This window comes from Haematobia irritans, chromosome 4, assembly GCF_050003625.1.
Source record: "Haematobia irritans isolate KBUSLIRL chromosome 4, ASM5000362v1, whole genome shotgun sequence".
Lineage (NCBI taxonomy): Eukaryota > Metazoa > Arthropoda > Insecta > Diptera > Muscidae > Haematobia > Haematobia irritans.
The window spans coordinates 135,842,375-135,861,932 of NC_134400.1; the positions used below are offsets into that span (position 1 = coordinate 135,842,375).

The 19,558-nt window shown below is 33.3% G+C and overlaps 1 protein-coding gene across 13 annotated transcripts in view; it reads left to right on the forward strand.

The window, feature by feature from the left end:
* Positions 1 to 19,558, forward strand: part of Gug (arginine-glutamic acid dipeptide repeats grunge) — a 120,579-nt gene that overhangs the window by 45,075 nt on the left and 55,946 nt on the right. The gene's annotated exons all lie outside the window — the stretch shown is intronic.

The following is a 19,558-nucleotide window of genomic DNA, read 5'->3' on the forward strand; positions in this document are numbered from 1 at the left end:
ATCTCTCTACGAGGGATAATTTCTTAAAAAAATATTGAGCTAAACCAAATATCAACAATGAGAAAAATTTGCAAAATAAACGGCGATGCCAGATTAAATTTTATGGAAAATAATTTTTAAAATGTATGGGCCTTTTTCAAGTAATTGAAATAGAATAGATCTGGTAATATTAGCATTTGGCAGTAACTTAAGCCATGCGAACGAACGAAAGGAAGTTAGAGAAACCCAAATCTAGACGAAAGTGAGTGACTGCCCTTCGTTCGCAATTGCTTTCGTTCGGATATCAGAAATAGGCTGTAAAAAATATGAGATGTTTGTTAACACTTTATTTTATTTTATTTGGATTGTTGACCTGTGTTTAACTATATTTTTGGTTTTAGTCCAGCTCGAGGTCATTAATGAAAAAACTCCAGATGTTTTTTGTTTGAGTTTTATTTTATTAAAGCCAATATTTCGATTTGACATCGTCAATCTTCATCAGGGCCAGGTACTAAACAAATATATAACAAAAATATCACATTTTTATTTAACATTACAAACATTTACGTGTGTAATGAAAGAGAATATTTAGTTTTTCAAAAATATTTTTATTTTTCAATATAATCTCCTGAAACTTCAATACAATTAGTCCAACGCTTTTCTAGCAATTCTATCCCTTGATTAAAATAGTTTTCCTCAAGGTCTTCAAAATAGTGGTTTAGAACTATAATTGCATCTTCATTTGAGGTAAAACGTTTGCCAGCATGGATTTTTTTTAGATTTGGGAACAAGTAAAAGTCACTGGGAGCTAAATCAGGAGAATAAGGTGGGTGGTCAAGCAACTCGTACTTTAATTCGTTGATTTTAGCCATTGTTAAAACACTCTTGTGCGCTGGTGCGTTGTCTTGATGAAAAATTATTTTTTTGTGTTGTAAGCCAGGACGTTTTTCTCGAATTTGTACATTTAATTGATCCAAAAGGTTGCAATACGTAGTATTCTGGATTTATTGTTTTACCCTTTAGCAGATAGTCAATCAATAAAATACCTTTGAAGTCCCAAAAAACTGTTGCCAGAACCTTACCAGCCGATTGAATTGTTTTTGTCTTCTTTGGGGCACTTCCTCCAGCTTCAGTCTATTGTTTGGATTCTTCTTTCTCTCTGGAGTCTAGTGGTGGATCCATGTCTCATCAATAGTTATGAAACGACGCTTAAAATCAATTTTATTTCGCTTAAAACGATCCAAACAAGCTTGAGAAATGTTCATTGTTATGCGTTTTTGATCGACTGTTAACAAATGCGGCACCCATCTTGCAGAAAGCTTTTTCATCTGTAGTTCTTCATGCAAAATTAAATGGACTCCATCATTTGAGATGCCCATGATATTAGCAATTTCACGCACTTTTATTCGTCGATCATTTAATACCATATTATGCACTTCGGCTACAATTTCAGTTGTTGTTGCTGTTTTTGGACGTCCACTACGTGGTTCATCTTCAATGCTTGTACGACCACGTTTAAATTCAGCAACCCAATTTTTTACTGTTGTATGTGAAGGAGCACTTTCACCTAACACATTCACCATATCATTATGAATTTCTTGTCCCGATAAACATTTTTTATGTAAATATTTAATGACAGCACGCATTTCTAATTTTTCCATTGTAAAAAATTGCGGATGCGTCTTGTTTGAACACCTGTTTCTTTATGAAAAAGTTGCCAGATCTAAACAAAATTTAACATGTGTTCATAACAGAGATGGAAGTTTCCAAAACACTTAACTTTTTTCTGTTTATACCGCGCTTTTTGTGCTAGGCTAAGAAGTTTCCAAACTGCCATCGTAAATAAAACAAGAGTGAATTGCACTTTACTGACTAACTTTCGTTGTCGATCTCTGCTTTTTGTTACGATATCCCTGTATATGTGTAAGCATCCATCTGCACTGAAAAAAATATTGTCGTGAGGTCAAAAATTTCATGTCTTTAAAATACGAATACAAATTTTGCTTAGATGATGTGTTTCTCCAATATAAAGTTTTTTTCCTTGTCCAAAAGTCGATAAACTTTTCAATGAAGTCGTATTATCCTTATAATTAAATGATTTCACTTAAAATGGGTATCATAAGATGAAAGAAAAAATGTTTGGGCTAAGGTCAACTTGACTTTAATAATTCAGAAAAAATCTTTAAATTTAATGGAATTGTCTTTAAATTTGTTGTCTTTTTGCATCTTGACTATAAAGCAAAAAATCGTTCAAATATAGGACATGTTTTTCAACATTTTATTTTAAAGACGTTTTTTACTTGAAACATAGCATAATTTCTACTGGAATTCGAGTCCGAATTTGGAAAAAAATTGTCGTTAATTCGTTTTTAAAGGACTTTTATAGCATATGAAGAAAAAAAAAACTGAAAAGCGAAAAATTTGAATTTGCTTCCTAGAAGCAAGTACACAAAACCCAAATTTAAAAGATAATTGTGTCCTAAAAATATCCGTACTTGTATTCTCCGCTTCTTTGGCTCGGAATCAATACCAAAATTTTTAAAGTAAAGAGAAAATCTTTGGAACCGGGCATGCTTTTTTTTCAGTGTGTATCAGTTTTGTAATTAAATCTCTTCTCCGATGGAACGTCAATAATATGTAGCATTTCTAAAGTGAATCTCTTATTATAGTGTCTCTCTTCAGTTAAAATGTCAACTTGGGTCAAATTTGGTTTATGTCCAGTCTATACACAGTGGACAGCGAGTGCAGTTTTTGTTCCATTTTTTTTTAATTTACTTAAAATTCGAGTCGAATTTTGAAATTTATGTTGTCGTTAACACATTTTTTAAGGAATTCTGATAGCACAAGAAGAAAAAAGCTGAAGAAAAAACAAATAAATGACATTTTTTCCCTAGAATCAAGTACGCAAAACTCAAATTTAAAAGAGAATTGTGTCTTAAATGTGCCCTTGCTTTAATTATCCGCTTCTTTGGCTTGGTATCAATACCAAAATTATTAGTGTAAAGACAAAATTTTTGGAAACGGACATGCTTTTTTTCAGTGTACTTCTGTTAAATCTGCAACCAAAATTGAAAATCAAATTTTGTCCGAAATTCCAAAAACCTTCATATTGGATAATAATCCCTAATTACCATTTAAGGGTTAAAGATCATAATTTTGGTAGCTATGTCACTTGTTGTCACTATGACAAAAAAAAAAATTAAATAGAAGAAAATATTTGTAAAAGCTCTTTGTTCAATGTGGCATATTCAATTTACCCCTAGTTATTTTGATTGTCTTCCCACGTTTTTACAAGAACACACATTTTACTGTTAATTTAGAAGTGTGCTTGCTCAATTAATTTAAATTAATTTATTCATAATTTGTTTTTACCCTCTTTGGTTGTCCCTTCGTTGGTGAGGAATATAAAAATGAATGCAGTTTTTTTTTTTTGTTTGTACTTGGCGCGCTGACATACATATTAGAGCTCGACCGAAGCATCGGCTTCGGCATTCGGCCAAAAATCGATAATCGGCCACGAATCGGTCTTCGGCGACAAGAGGCCGATTAACCGAAGCTTTTTGAATAATTTATTTGATATTAAATTGTCCAAGTGTTGAATTTGTCTCAGTCAAAACACCCAGTACAAATAATACGTAAAAAAAAAATTTAAAAAATCTTTTTTTTTGTCACTATAATATCAAATGAATTACCTTTTATTGTTGTATTTATACATTTTTTTAAAAAAATATTTTAATATTGAACTAAACAAGTATATACAGCAGTAAGTTTGGCCGGGCCGAATCTTAAATACCCACCACCATGAATCAAATATACTAGTTTCCTTTGAAAATTTCAGGGGGGTTTGATAACAGATATTATCCCAAGCAGATCAGTTCAACCAGTACGCTTCCCACAGATAAATGTAAAGATTTTACCTATGAAGACTAGATCAGATTCTGAATTTATAAGAACCATGTTATGTTTGAGTTTTAGAGGAATCATAAAAATTTCTTGTAAGTGTGCAAGAAAATGATAAAATAACGCCTTGATTTGAAATCTAAAATCTGTAGATTTTCATCCCAATTATTTAAATGATTACGAGAAGTAAAATCTGGAAATTTTGCATTCAGTTTCAAGCAATCTTCATGATTAGTGCGCCTTCTATACCTTCAATAAGTGAAATCGGTCAATATGGAGGCCTTACCAAATGGACCGATAAAACTAAATCATATACACTTTGTTATGGGCCTAAAATGCCAGTATATTTTCAATTTGTGGCAAATCGGATAAAAACTACAATTTCTAGAAACCCTAGGAGTTAAATCGGCAGTTCGATGTAATGGGGGCTATACCAAAACATGGAAGGACACACAGTATTCAGCACATTTTATTGTAGTTTTAGAATCTAGATCCCAAATCGGAGGGCCGGTTTATAAGGGGGCTATATCAAAAACTGTACCGATACTCAATATATTCGGCACACCTCTTTATGGTCCTAGAATACCTCTAGATTTCCAATTTCAGGCAAATTGGATAAAAACTACGGATTCTAGAAGCCCAAGAAGTAAATCTGGAGATCGGTCTATATGGGGGCTATATCGAAACATGGTCCTATAATCACCATTTTCGGCACATCTCTTTATGGTCCTAGAATACCTCTAGATTTCCAATTTCAGGCAAATTGGATAAAAACTACGGATTCTAGAAGCCCATGAAGTAAATCTGGAGATCGGTCTATATGGGGCTATATCGAAACATGGTCCGATAATCACCATTTTCGGCACATCTGTTTATTTTCCTAGAATACCTCTAGATTTCCAATTTCAAGCAAATTGGGTAAAAACTACGGATTCTAGAAGCCCAAGAAGTAAAATCGGGAGATCGGTCTATATGGGGGCTATATCAAAACATGAACCGGTACCCAACATTTTCGGCACATCTCTTTATTTTCCTAGAATCCCTCTAGATTTCCAATTTCAGGCAAATCGGATAGAAAATACACTTTCTAGACGCCCAAGAACCCAAATCAGGAGGTCGGTTTATATGGGGGCTATATCAAAAACTGTACCGATACTCAATATATTCGGCACACCTCTTTATGGTCATAGAATACCTCTAGATTTCCAATTTCAGGCAAATTGGATAAAAACTACGGATTCTAGAAGCCCAAGAAGTAAATCTGGAGATCGGTCTATATGGGGGCTATATCGAAACATGGTCCGATAATCACCATTTTCGGCACATCTCTTTATTTTCCTAGAATACCTCTAAATTTCCAATTTCAAGCAAATTGGGTAAAAACTACGGATTCTAGAAGCCCAAGAAGTAAAATCGGGAGATCGGTCCATATGGGAGCAATACCAAAACATGGACCGATAGGCACCATTTTCGGTACACTTTTTGATGGTCCTAAAATACCTCAAGATTTCCAATTTCAGGCAAATTGGATAAAAACTACAGTTTTTATAAGCCCAAGAACCCAAATCAGGAGGTCAGTTTATATGGGGACTATATCAAAACTTGGACCGATATAGCCCATCTTCGAACTTGACCTGCCTGCAAACAAAAGGCGAATCTGTGCCAAATTTCAGGACGATAGCGCCATTATTGAAGGCTGTAGCGTGATTACAACAGACAGACAGACGGACATGCTTATATCGTCTTAGAATTTCTCCCTGATCAAGAATATACTTTATATAGTCGGAAATCGATATTTCGATGTGTTACAAACGGAATGGCAAACTTATTATACCCCCGTCACCATTCTATGGTGGTGGGTATAAAAACACCAAATTTCTTTAATTACAGATTTGAGGAAAATAATCGGCTTCGGCCGATTATTGCTTTTTTTGCCGAACATCGGCTTCGGCCAAAAAAAAAAAACGCTTCGGTCGAGCTCTAATACATATATGAACTGAATATCCATGCTCAGGAATGAACATTGTAAACGACAAAAAATTTTCAATACACTAGGGCAGTTCGGAAACTTCTTAGCCTAGCACAAAAAGCGCGGTATAAACAGAAAAAAGTTAAGTGTTTTGGAAACTTCCATCTCTGTTATGAACACATGGTAAATTTTATTTCGATCCGGCAACTCCTTCATATAGAAACAGATGTTGAAAAAAGAAGTATTCGCAATTTTTTTACAATGGAAAATTAGAAATGCGTGCTGTCATTAAATATATACATAAAAAAGGTTTATCGGGACAATAAATTCATAATGATATGGTGAATGTGTTAGGTGAAAGTGCTCCTTCATATGCAACAGTAAAAATTGGGTTGCTGAATTTAAACGTGGTCGTACAAGCATTGAAGATGAACCACGTAGTGGACGTCCAAAAACAGCAACAACAACAGAAATTGTAGCCAAAGTACATGATATGATATTAAATGATCGACGAATAAAAGTGCGGGAAATTGCTAATATCATGGGCATCTCAAATGATCGAGTCCATTTAATTTTGCATGAATAAAACAATAAATTCAGAGTACTATTGCAAACTTTTGGATCAATTAAATGTACAAATTCGAGAAAAGCGTCCTGGCTTACAACACAAAAAAATAATATTTCATCAAGACAATGCACCAGCGCAGAAGAGTGTTTTTATGAAGAAAATTCCTACGGTGTACAGGGTTGGCCTGTCGCAAACTGTGACTTTTGCGGCATACGTTTACGACGTTATAATACGTATATCGCAAAAGTGTAAACCTAGTGTAGAAAACCTAATTTTGAATTAAAGAAATTGTGAATATTTTTTTTATTTAATTTAGTTAAGCTCCCCGATAAAAGGTATGCAAAAAAATGCTTTATGTTGTAATTATTCAAAACTCTACTAGGTTTACATCTCTCATTCACAACTTCAAACTATTCGTAGTTTTCGTGGTCCATAATGTCCATCCAAGCTTTAGTTGCATCAACGAATGACTAGCTACAATTTTCTCTCTCTCTCTCTCTCTCTCTCTCTCTCTCTCTCTACAATTTTGAAAATGTTTAATTAGTGTGGAAATTGGCTGTAATAAGCCAAAAAGTGATTTTATAAAATTCTCTCTTAACAGCAATTCACTTATGCAAGACATAAGTAGTTTTCCTTCCTTCCAGTTTCTGCAGTAATTTGTGAAATGTTAACTATGAGCGAGTACCAACCGTCACGTTTACTGCACCATCGAGTAGTTTATAGTAATTTCGAGTTTCCAATTGAAATAACTCTATTCTATTCAAGTTTTTTTTTTTTTATTTTAAACTCGTTAATAATTTTATGAACATTCATGAGAAATGAAACTTCTTCGCGTATATCATCATCTTGGATATCATTCGCTGCCTATCTGAAGCGTCCGACATATAGTCTGGACGGCGTATTACAAACTGTATGGTCCGCGGTTCGATTCTCCGTCCAGGCGAAAGCTAAATTTAAAAAATCGAATAATTTCTTTCATCCGGACAAGCTTTGTGTCATTGTACTCAGGGGATTCCCAATTGGAGAAAATCAAAACAAACAGAATAATGTGACATCAATAGCAATTTAGTTGATCAACGATTCGGCATTGACGCAACGCAGTGGAATTGCTCTAGCAAAAATTATGTATTATTCGAAACTGACTCTCTTAGATGTTGATTAATCGTGTTTGCATCCACACATATTATATTTAAAAAACGTTATGTCCCAAACATAATATGTTCTAATGTAGCAGTGCTGATTAAAGCCAAAATCATAACATCATGATTAAATTTTATCTTATGTTATACTTCTCATAAAATGTTATTATGTATTAATGTTACTTCTCATGTTAACATTTTTTTCTGTCCGAATATTACTATACTTATCCCACATATACACAGAAAAAAATATCACCAAAATATTTCCAATTAAAAAGTTAATTGAAGTTGAAAATGTTTTCAATTAATAAATTAATTGATACAATTAACTTTTTAATCATGATAGAAACATTAAGTTAATTAAGCCAATGATTGAAAATTTTAAAATTTTTAATTAAAAAATTAATTGATACAATTAACTTTTTAATCAAATTCGGAAGACTTATTCAGTTAAAAAAGTGCTGATTTTTTTTTAATTTTTAATTAAAAATGTATTTCAAACAATGATTTGTTAATCCAAATAAAAACTCTAAGTCACTTCAGAAAGTAATTAAAAATAGTTACCTTTTTTAATTAATAAATTAATTGAGTTTTGCAATCAACATCAATTAAATTTTTAATTGAATCAATTAAAAAATTAATTGAAATTTGCTGAAAAAATCAATTAATTCTTTAATCAAGAATTTTTTCTATGCCCAATTAAAACTGTGATTGATACTATCATTTTCGTGATTGAAGACATTTCAATTAAAAAATTAATTGGATCAATTAATTTGGTGATTGAATCAGAAAAAAATTTTTTTGTGTGTACAATGATAATTTTTGTATCTCCATTCTATTCTCAAATTGATCTATCTTAATATTACTATAGTTTCTCACATATACAATGATAATTTTATTCATCTCAATTTTATTCTCACATTGAGAGATATTTTTGTTTTGTCGGCATGTTATTCTCACAAAAATAAATATACTCTTTTATTTTTTTGGTAGCTTGACAATGCTACTCATCATAACATTGTTTGTTTTTGGATTCTGATAGTTTGTTAGTAACATATGCATCTCTTGTGATAGATTTGACTCAAAACGCCTGTAATGTTAGACACTCAGAGCTTAGCTTGGTGCATAATCAAATTGTAAAATTCATTCCTGTACTTGCTTGTAAATAAACAAGGAGAAAAGCGGAAAGACAACGTTTGTTTCATTTCGAAAGGCAAACTTAAGAAAAAATTATAACATTATACACCCTCAAAAAAAATCGCTTCTGTAACATATACTCCCAAACATATTTTGCTTCAAGCATATAAATTTTTGGGTATTGCCCAAACATTTATATGTTTGATTTCTTCCAATATATAATATGTTTGAAAGCGTATTGGTCTAAACAATATAATATGTTTGGGTAGTCTAAGTTCCAAACATTTTGTATTTTTCCATCCAAATTCAATAATGTTGTCTTCCAAAAAACTATATGTTCTTATGTGAACATATAATATGTTTGGAAACATTTTGAACCCAAAAATATTATATGCTTAGAAGAATTTTCTCCCAAAGAAGATTGTGCTCAAATTTTTTTTCTGCCTAATTGTATATTCCCTCACATTTTTCTCAATTCCACGAGTTTTTAGAACCTTTTTCTGTAATACAAACATTTTAGAAGAAATTATTATATTTTATATATTTTTTTTTAACTTTACCTTTTGCCGGACGGGGATTCGAACAGCGGACCACACAGTTTGTAAGCCAGCACACTAACCACTGGCCTACGTAGCTTTTATGGTCATCAAGAGATAATTATCGTTATAAGTTATATTTATATAGCATAGCTTGCGGCGCCCACGAGCCGATGCAAACATAACATTGTTAAACATACATTTGTTGGCAGCGTGGAGCAGTGGTTGGTCGTCCGCCTTGCGTGACAGGGGACCTGGGTTCGATCCCTGCTTCGACCAACACCATTTTTTTTTAATATATTTTTTAACTTATATTCCAGATACGTTCGGAAGTTCCCGAAAAGGTGTTCAGCATTACATACTATTATATTAAATTTTTACTACGAAATTGTAAAGTGTGTTTTATAAAAGACTTAAAGTCAGAAAAGAAAAGTGCTTGATATAAACGAAATGGACTGAGTTCAAATCAAATATTATTTTTTTATTGCAACAATAAAAATTGTGTAACAAATAAAGGTTTTTGTATACAAGTTTAAAATTTTCGAAGAAATTCAAAAACTCTTATGTATAAATATTTTTCCATCGAATCCTAAGGTTAACGATAACCATTCAAAAGCACATTGTATTTAAATTCTAAACAGTAATTTTAAAATAGCACATAAATTTATTTTGGTGTGAACAATTGTTTGCTAGCATGTAACACCATTAATTTAGAAATACAAATAAATATGAATTTTTATTAACGAATAATTTTGTACTTAATTTAATTCTTAAGGCCGATATAAATTGGCAATATCACGTTAAAATGGCCATGTTTACCCTTTTACTATTCTTTAATAATTTCTTTTAAAGAAAATAAACTTATTCAATTGTTGCTTTGGATCTTTCCCCACCATGTTATAATACAATTTACCGGAAAAAGTTGTAATGTTATTCTGGTTTTGCCGCTAAAATGAGAAATAATTTTAGCGGCAAAACTCGAACTCATTGCCCACTTTTATTTTCGAAAAAATCCGTCAACTCCTCTTGGACTACTCATTAATAAAGAGGAAATAATCTTTGTTTTTATAGATCTTCAATGGTGGTCGATACTTTCAATGAAGTCGTGTTGTAGTTATAATTAAGCGATTTGACTTAAAAATGGGTATCATAACATGAAAGAACAAATTTTGGACTAAGGTCAACTTGACTTTAATAATTCAGAAAAATTCTTTAAAATTAATGAAAAAAAGATGAAAAAGCGAAAAATTGAAATGTGCTTCGTCAAGTACACAAAACCCCATTTAAAAGAGAATTGTGTCTTAAAAGCATCCTTACTTGTATTCTCCGCTTCTTTGGTTCGGAATCAATATCAAAATTGTTAAAGTGGAGACACAATCTTTGGAACCGGACATGCTTTTTGTTCGGTGTATAGTGCCCTTTCGTTAGTTTTTTATGAAGATCCCTTTAATTACCTTTGTTTGAATATTTTGACTTACTCGTCCTACGTTCCGATTTGTTTTGACGAAACAAAAAAATTGTGCCCGTAATGCGAAAATGATAAACAAAACTCATGCTCTTTTTTTCAAATATATTTTATCTTGGTTCCGAATGAATTTGCTCTCCGAATATTCATTTTCATATTTTACTTAAGCATATACAATTTTTTGGCGAAGTCTTATATCACAACATATATATTTTTACTCATAATATGTAAATTTATACTTGTTTATATTCACACATAGTATTTTTCCTATATTTAATGAAATTTTCTTTGTGTATATATATTTGTAATGCGCCAATTGGTTACTTTCATTATTTTACTTCAAGCATACACTTTGTCTCTCTTTGTAAACACATATATGTTTATGGGCTATTTCTAAATTAATATATGTTTGCATCCAACATATTATATTTACAAACATTTTATGTCCCAAACATAATATGTTCTAACATATTAACATATATGTCCCAAACATATTATGCTAGTTTATGAACATTATATGTTTGCACTCAAAAATATTGTGTTTAAAAATTTGAGTTCCAAACATATAATGTTTATACCCAAACATATGAAAAACAGTCTTTTTCGTCCGTGTATTTGCAAAGCCATAAGAAGACGTGGTGTCTATAGTGGCCTGTATTCTGAAGACTTGTACTGACGTTCTGTCTAACTGAGTTTCAGAAAATAGAAATATAAAAACTTTATAAAATTACAAAATTAAGGCGATTGATCCCCTTTTTTAAAATTAAGGAGATTTGTCACCTTACACTAACATATTAATATATATGTCGCAAAAAAAGTTTCTGAACATTATATGCTTGCACGCTAAAAAATTGATTTCCAAACACATAATTTTGCCACCGAATCGTATAAAAAGCTACACAGAAAAAATATTTTGTTTTGATTATTTTATGTTTCAGTTAAATAATTATGTATTTGAATAAATTAAATTATTAATTGAACTAAAGAAAAATTAAATTTGTTACTACTCAATTAAAATTTCGATTGTGAAAGTTTTGGTGATATTTTTTTTCTGTGTAAATTAAATGCAGAATTTATTTGTTCTAACTTCATTTTAGTGGACATTATTAATTTTGAAACCTGAAAGCAGAGATGGTCTGTATCAAACTGTTTTAGGTTTGCGACTGTCGCAAAGTTGTAAACGTCACATACGCGTCGTAAATGTAGAAAAAGTAACAAAAGTCGCAAACTGAAAATACTTTAGTCGCGTCAGCTAGGCAGCGAATTCGATGATATCCAAGACGATGGTATGTGCGAAGAAGTTTCAACTCTTAGGAATGTTCACAATTTTCGGTTTTAGTCCCCACATTTTCCCTATTGCCTTTTGCACGAGTTCAGGGTAACCGTGGATTTTCTCGTCCTTTCTTAGCTTTAAGTTCAGTCTCCTGTCCAATATAACCCCAAGGTATTTTGCACACTCACCAACGGGAATTTTCGATACCACCTAAGAAAATAGGCTTGATCAAGGGAAAACTTTCACAAATTTCGGCAGAAACTCACAGCGAATGCTGTCACACTAAATTAAAAAATGTTCAGGATTTCTTCTATTCAAAATTTGGTTTTCTACAGCAGGTCGCAAATGTATGTTGCAAAAGTCACAGTTTGTGACAGGCCAACCCTGCCTGAAAGTCAAAAAAAAAAAAAATACATTGCCGGACGCATTCGACATAAATGTCTCGTCTTGATTCTCTGTCTTGCCTTATGTTACGCAGTCGACTAATAAATTATACAAAAATATTTCACTCACGGCCACAACTATTTTATTTCGTTTGGATTTTAAACCGCTTAGCATGTGCTATGTTCATAGCAGCAGATGTGACCAGATGAAAACCTCACATAAATCTTCAAGGGGGAAATACGAATGATTCGTCAGTTCTCTTTAAAATGTAATTTTTTGTTTAATTAAAAACACACATCCATTATTATCTTGTACAATTTGGCGACTTATCAAAAAATGTCACACCTCAGAGGTAAAACAGAGAGACAAATATTTAAGCAATTTCGTTAATTATTCTATACGATAGTATTTTATTTGAAGCATTCAATTGGGGGCGTTGTGTTGACAATCACTTGGTGGGAAAAACGATGTTTTCTTTTCATCACATGAGTGTTGATGTTTTTTTTGTGGACGCTTGTGGTTAATTATGGCTTTGTTGTATCTTAATGTTTGATATTATTGGATTTATATTTACCTCCAAATTAAATTATATTATTATTAAAATTGAAATTCGCTCATATTAGAGTGTTTTTGTCGCAATACAATTAATTATATAACCAATTGCTACCCAGGAAAAAAAGAGCTTCCAAAAAAGTTGATTGGGTCCCCAATCTGTGATCTGGAAGGTAGTGCAAGCTTGGTTCATTTTCAATGAATTTCACAAGGGCCTTTCATAGGACGGAAGTACACCATTTTTGGATCCTTTGCATTGCTTTAGAAGTTGCAAATTTTTTTCCAATTTCTCTTTTTATTTTTATCGGTATTTTTTGTTACATTTTATTTCGTATTATCTAATTTTTACAAATTGAAAAACTTCTTCGCTTCCACTGGGGTTGAACCTGGGTCTGTTGGCACGATGCATGAAAACGTCTACTAAAATTTTTGTGAAATGAACCTAATATGACACCACGGCATGACATTCTAACTACTTCCTGAGATGTCCTTTATTATTATGAATGAAAAAATAAAGAATGCTGGTTCAAATCTCACCAGCGTAAATTTTTTTATTAAATATTTGTCTACAAAATTATTTTTTATGTTATATTTTTTTCGGCATATATTTTTGTATAAATATATTTTTTCGATTAAAAATCAAAAAAAAAAATTATCGTAATTTGCAAAACCTTCTCAAAATGACTTCCATGGAAGTGAAAAAGTCAAACGGCACAGGTTTCGAAATTTAATTGTCGAAAACTTAAATTTTCACTTAACCCTACAAAGCTTATCCTGCCGAAAGTCACGGGTAAGCTAAAATAAAATCGTTAGCATTTGAACACGTTTTTGGCTAAACTTTTATTTATTATGTAACAAAAAAGAATAATATTTTTCGTACTCATTTTTATGAGGGAGAGCGAAAAACTAAAAAACGCATACGTCTCTCAAACGTAGATAAGCTGTTTAGGGTTAAAACGGCCTAATTCCGTACTGTCTATAAAAATATTTTTTTTATGTTATAAATCGTATATATTTATATACTTTTGTATAAATATATTTTTCCATAAAAAACAACAAAAAATTAAAAATTATCGTAATTTGCAAAACCTTCTCAAAAGAACTTCCATGGAAGTGAAAAAGTCAAACGGCACAGTTTCAAATCCCAGCGGAGATGATTTTTTTTATTTTATTATTTTTTATTTTATTATTGATTTTCTTTTCCTTTTTGCGAAACTTTATTGTCCAAAACTGAAATTTTCACTTAAAACGGCCTAATTCCGTACTTTCTAAGACTTGTCGAAAAGGATTGCATCGAAGATGAAAACAAATCAATAGGGGAACCCGGGATGCGCTTTAAAAGAAATGTTTGTGGACTTGTCCAAAAGCATTGCATCGGAAGTGGAAAAAAACATGATGGAGGATTCAAGGATGTCCAAAATTTCTGCATCGGAAGTGGAAAAAACTTGATGGGGGATTCCGGGATGCGCTTTAAAAGAAATGATTGTGGAACAACTTCCAATTTTTTTTTTTGCTGGGATGTTCTAAAATATTTTAATAAAACAGGTTGGCTGATAAGTCCCCGGTCTAACAAAGAAAAACACATTTTTTTGTCAAAATTCGTTTTTATTATTCAACATAGTTCCTTTCAAGAGTGATACAACGATTATAACGACCTTCCAAATTTTTGATACCATTTTGGTAGTACTCCTTCGGTTTTGCCTCCAAATAGGCCTCGGTTTCAGCGATCACCTCTTCATTGTAGCCAAATTTTTTCCCTGCGAGCATCCTTTTGAAGTCTGAGAACAAGAAAAAGTAGCTGGGGACCAGATCTGGAGAATACGGTGGGTGGGGAAGCAATTCGAAGCCCAATTCATAAATTTTTGCCATCGTTCTCAATGACTTGTGGCACGGTGCGTTGTCTTGGTGGAACAACACTTTTTTCTTCTTCATATGGGGCCGTTTTGCCCCGATTTCGACCTTCAAACGGTCCAATAAAGCCATATAATAATCACTGTTGGTGGTTTTTCCCTTCTCAAGATAATCGATAAAAATTATTCCATGCGCATCCCAAAAAAAAAACAGAGGCCATTACTTTGCCAGCGGACTTTTGAGTCTTTCCACGCTTCGGAGACGGTTCAACGGTCGCTGTCCACTCAGCCGACTGTCGATTGGACTCAGGAGTGTAGTGATGGAGCCTTGTTTCATCCATTGTCACATATCTACGGAAATACTCAGGTGTATTACGAGTTAACAGCTGCAAACACCGCTCAGAATCATCAACACGTTGTTGTGTTTGGTCAAATGTGAGCTCGCGCGGCACCCATTTTGCACAGAACTTCCGCATATGCAAATATTGATGAATGATATGACCAACACATTCCTTTGACATCTTTAAGGCCTCTGCTATCTCGATCAACTTCATTTTACGGTCATTCAAAATTTGATTTGTGGATTTTTTTTTGATGTTTTCGTCGGTAACCACCTCTTTCGGCCGTCCAGTCCTCCAGTCACAGTCCTCCGTGCTCATTTCACCACGCTTGAATTTTGCATACCAATCAATTATTGTTGATTTCCCTGGGGCATAGTCCGGAAACTCATTATCAAGCCAAGTTTTTGCTCACGTCACATCACATCAAAACACGAAATTCCTTTTTTTTCCATTTTTTGCACAATAACAAAAGTTGCTTCACTAAAGACGCTCTATCTCACAAACTAATTGACTTACATACGTCAAATTTTGACACGAATCATTTGAAGGTTGGTACTAAAGGGTGATTTGTTAAGAGCTTGATAACTTTTTTTTTAAAAAAACGCATAAAATTTGCAAAATCTCATCGGTTCTTTATTTGAAACGTTAGATTGGTCCATGACATTCACTTTTTGAAGATAATTTCATTTAAATGTTGACCGCGGCTGCGTCTTAGGTGGTCCATTCGGAAAGTCCAATTTTGGGCAACTTTTTCGAGCATTTCGGCCGGAATAGCCCGAATTTCTTCGGAAATGTTGTCTTCCAAAGCTGGAATAGTTGCTGGCTTATTTCTGTAGACTTTAGACTTGACGTAGCCCCACAAAAAATAGTCTAAAGGCGTCAAATCGCATGATCTTGGTGGCCAACTTACCGGTCCATTTCTTGAGATGAATTGTTCTCCGAAGTTTTCCCTCAAAATGGCCATAGAATCGCGAGCTGTGTGGCATGTAGCGCCATCTTGTTGAAACCACATGTCAACCAAGTTCAGTTCTTCCATTTTTGGCAACAAAAAGTTTGTTAGCATCGAACGATAGCGATCGCCATTCACCGTAACGTTGCGTCCAACAGCATCTTTGAAAAAATACGGTCCAATGATTCCACCAGCGTACAAACCACACCAAACAGGGATGCATGGGCAGTTCTTGAACGGCTTCTGGTTGCTCTTCACTCCAAATGCGGCAATTTTGCTTATTTACGTAGCCATTCAACCAGAAATGAGCCTCATCGCTGAACAAAATTTGTCGATAAAAAAGCGGATTTTCTGCCAACTTTTCTAGGGCCCATTCACTGAAAATTCGACGTTGTGGCAGATCGTTCGTCTATTCATGATGAAATGTCAAAGCATACTGAGCATCTTTCTCTTTGACACCATGTCTGAAATCCCACGTGATCTGTCAAATACTAATGCATGAAAATCCTAACCTCAAAAGAATCACCCTTTATATAAAAATAATATGCATTTAATACTAGCGACGCCATCTATGTGTCAGACCGGGGACTTATCAGTCAAACTGTTAAAGTTTGACCAATTTGATCATTTCTGACCAATTTGATCATTTTCTGATGGACGTAATAATTGTAGAAACCGATCGCGAAGTGTAAGAAGTGTCAAGTAGCCCTTTGTTTTGCAAAAAAAGAACTCTTTTTTTCTAAATAGAAACTAGTAAACAGTTTCGTTTTTCCAGAAATTAGGTACTTTTATGTTTAATTCAACTTATAAGTACCGTTTTGATTAATAAAGAAAATTTATTATAATTTAATAATGAACATGTTCTAGACGCAATAATAAGTAATTATGACCTAGAACGCACAATTGTGCGATGTCCTTTTAAATTGTTGTATAGGCTTATATCATTCAATTGTACACAAAACCTAATCAAAAATCCACAATTAAAAGTAATTTACACGTTGTACAATGCATACACGCAAAAAAAATAATTCTTTCCTCCCAAACGAAATTTTAGACATAGTTCGTTTCTCATTTGCTTTTCGTTGAAAGGAAGTGTATTTGGAAGAAAAGTATATACTTTTTGTGATAAACGTTTATTCTTTTCCAGGATGTAAAAACAATTTCATAAAGACTAACTCAAAAAAAAAAAAAAAAAATCTGGCTAATTGCGTTTTCCCGCACATCTTTCACTTCCACGAAGTTTTTTAGTTCTTAGCAGCTTTTTCTGTAATACAAACAATGTAGAAGAAATTATACGATTTTATAAATTTTTAATTTTTTTTACCTTTCGCCTGGACGGAGAATCGAGCCGCGGACCATGCAATTTGTAAGCCAACACACTATCCACTGAGCTATGTAGCCGTTATTGGCATCAATAGATAATTACCCATATAAGTTATAAAGGGTGATTCTTTTGAGGTTAGGATTTTCATGCATTAGTATTTGACAGATCACGTGGGATTTCAGACATGGTGTCAAAGAGAAAGATGCTCAGTATGCTTTGACATTTCATCATGAATAGACTTACTAACGAGCAACGCTTGCAAATCATTGAATTTTATTACCAAAATCAGTGTTCGGTTCGAAATGTGTTTCGCGCTTTACGTCCGATTTATGGTCTACATAATCGACCAAGTGAGCAAACAATTAATGCGATTGTGACCAAGTTTCGCACTCAGTTTACTTTATTGGACATTAAACCAACCACACGAATGCGTACAGTGCGTACAGAAGAGAATATTGCGTCTGTTTCTGAGAGTGTTGCTGAAGACCGTGAAATGTCGATTCGTCGCCGTTCGCAGCAATTGGGTTTGTGTTATTCGACCACATGGAAGATTTTACGCAAAGATCTTGGTGTAAAACCGTATAAAATACAGCTCGTGCAAGAACTGAAGCCGAACGATCTGCCACAACGTCGAATTTTCAGTGAATGGGCCCTAGAAAAGTTGGCAGAAAATCCGCTTTTTTATCGACAAATTTTGTTCAGCGATGAGGCTCATTTCTGGTTGAATGGCTACGTAAATAAGCAAAATTGCCGCATTTGGAGTGAAGAGCAACCAGAAGCCGTTCAAGAACTGCCCATGCATCCCGAAAAATGCACTGTTTGGTGTGGTTTGTACGCTGGTGGAATCATTGGACCGTATTTTTTCAAAGATGCTGTTGGACGCAACGTTACGGTGAATGGCGATCGCTATCGTTCGATGCTAACAAACTTTTTGTTGCCAAAAATGGAAGAACTGAACTTGGTTGACATGTGGTTTCAACAAGATGGCGCTACATGCCACACAGCTCGCGATTCTATGGCCATTTTGAGGGAAAACTTCGGAGAACAATTCATCTCAAGAAATGGACCGGTAAGTTGGCCACCAAGATCATGCGATTTGACGCCTTTAGACTATTTTTTGTGGGGCTACGTCAAGTCTAAAGTCTACAGAAATAAGCCAGCAACTATTCCAGCTTTGGAAGACAACATTTCCGAAGAAATTCGGGCTATTCCGGCCGAAATGCTCGAAAAAGTTGCCCAAAATTGGACTTTCCGAATGGACCACCTAAGACGCAGCCGCGGTCAACATTTAAATGAAATTATCTTCAAAAAGTAAATGTCATGGACCAATCTAACGTTTCAAATAAAGAACCGATGAGATTTTGCAAATTTTATGCGTTTTTTTAAAAAAAAAAGTTATCAAGCTCTTAACAAATCACCCTTTATTTAGTTATATAGCATAGCTTCCGGCACCCACGAACCGATTAAACAAAATTTATTTAACAGAAAAATGCATTTAGTTGGGCACCGTGGAGCAGTGGTTGATACGTCCGACTTGCATGCCAAGGGTTCGATCCCTGCTTCGAACAAAGTTTTTTTTACATATATTCCAGATGTGGTCGGAAGATTCCGAAAAAATGTTCAACATTATATTCTACTATATTAAATTTTTACTATGAACTGTAAAATGTGTCTTATTAAAAACCTAAAGTCAGAAAAGAACAGTGTTTGAAATAAAAGAAATGGACTGTGTTGTTGGTTCAAAAATAACTTTTTTATCGAAAAAATAAAAATTTTGTAACAAACGAATTTTTTTGGTGATAAAAGTGTATACTTTTCGAAGCAATTCAAAAAACTCTAACAAAAGAAAAACGTTTTCGGTACACGTTTTCCAAACGTTTTTTTTTTTCTTTGCGTGTAGGTCTGAAAGGGTTATTATGACCAAAATATTTGTTAGATCAATAAACGTTTCATTGTAAAAATATATAAACAAAAAACATTGTTGGCCAGAATACGTAGTATCATATCTTCTTTTTTTCGTTTCTCCTTATGGTGATTTCGATTATACAAAAACGTATTCTGATTTAATTCGAAATTTGTTTGGTTTCTTACTATTGTGCCATGTGAATGTAACACTTTCTTTCAGAAACGAAATCACCATTAGAGTTTAGTTTTTTTTTTTATTATAGCTTGTAGTTGTGATATATTGTAAT